This window comes from Trachymyrmex cornetzi, unplaced genomic scaffold (assembly GCF_001594075.2).
Source record: "Trachymyrmex cornetzi isolate Tcor2-1 unplaced genomic scaffold, Tcor1.1 scaffold959, whole genome shotgun sequence".
Taxonomy (NCBI): domain Eukaryota; kingdom Metazoa; phylum Arthropoda; class Insecta; order Hymenoptera; family Formicidae; genus Trachymyrmex; species Trachymyrmex cornetzi.
This window is the reverse complement of record NW_017300310.1, coordinates 54,438-54,836: the sequence shown is the minus strand read 5'-3', so window position 1 is coordinate 54,836 and position 399 is coordinate 54,438. Positions and strand designations below refer to the sequence as shown.

The 399-nt window shown below is 35.6% G+C and overlaps 1 protein-coding gene across 1 annotated transcript in view; it reads right to left on the bottom strand.

The window, feature by feature from the left end:
- LOC108769838 (zinc finger MYM-type protein 1) overlaps positions 1-399 on the bottom strand; it is a gene marked incomplete at its 3' end in the record, with an annotated part of 8,256 nt that overhangs the window by 7,206 nt on the left and 651 nt on the right. The gene's annotated exons all lie outside the window — the stretch shown is intronic.

Below are 399 nucleotides of genomic sequence, written 5' to 3'. Positions count from 1 at the left end.
TTTCAGTTTAATCCGCTCTACCTGTCCATGATATTTGTCAGGAGAGTTGTGGGACACCCTGTATAACCATTGATAAATTGTCAAAATGAAAATAAAATTCGTACAATAATAATTCATTATTATTATTAATTTATTAATATACATATATATGTGTGTATATATGTATAATATATATATATATATACAGGGTGTCTCAAAAAATGTGACTGAAACACAGTGGGGACATAGATTGGATCAAGGGGTACAAAACTGTTTTGTTCCCCTTGATCCAATCTATGTCCCCACTGTGTTTCAGTCACATTTTTTGAGACACCCTGTATATATTGTTACGTCCGTCCGTGCGTCTAATGTGTTACGTCCGTCTCACGAGATCCGCACTCCCGATTCGCCGAAATGACT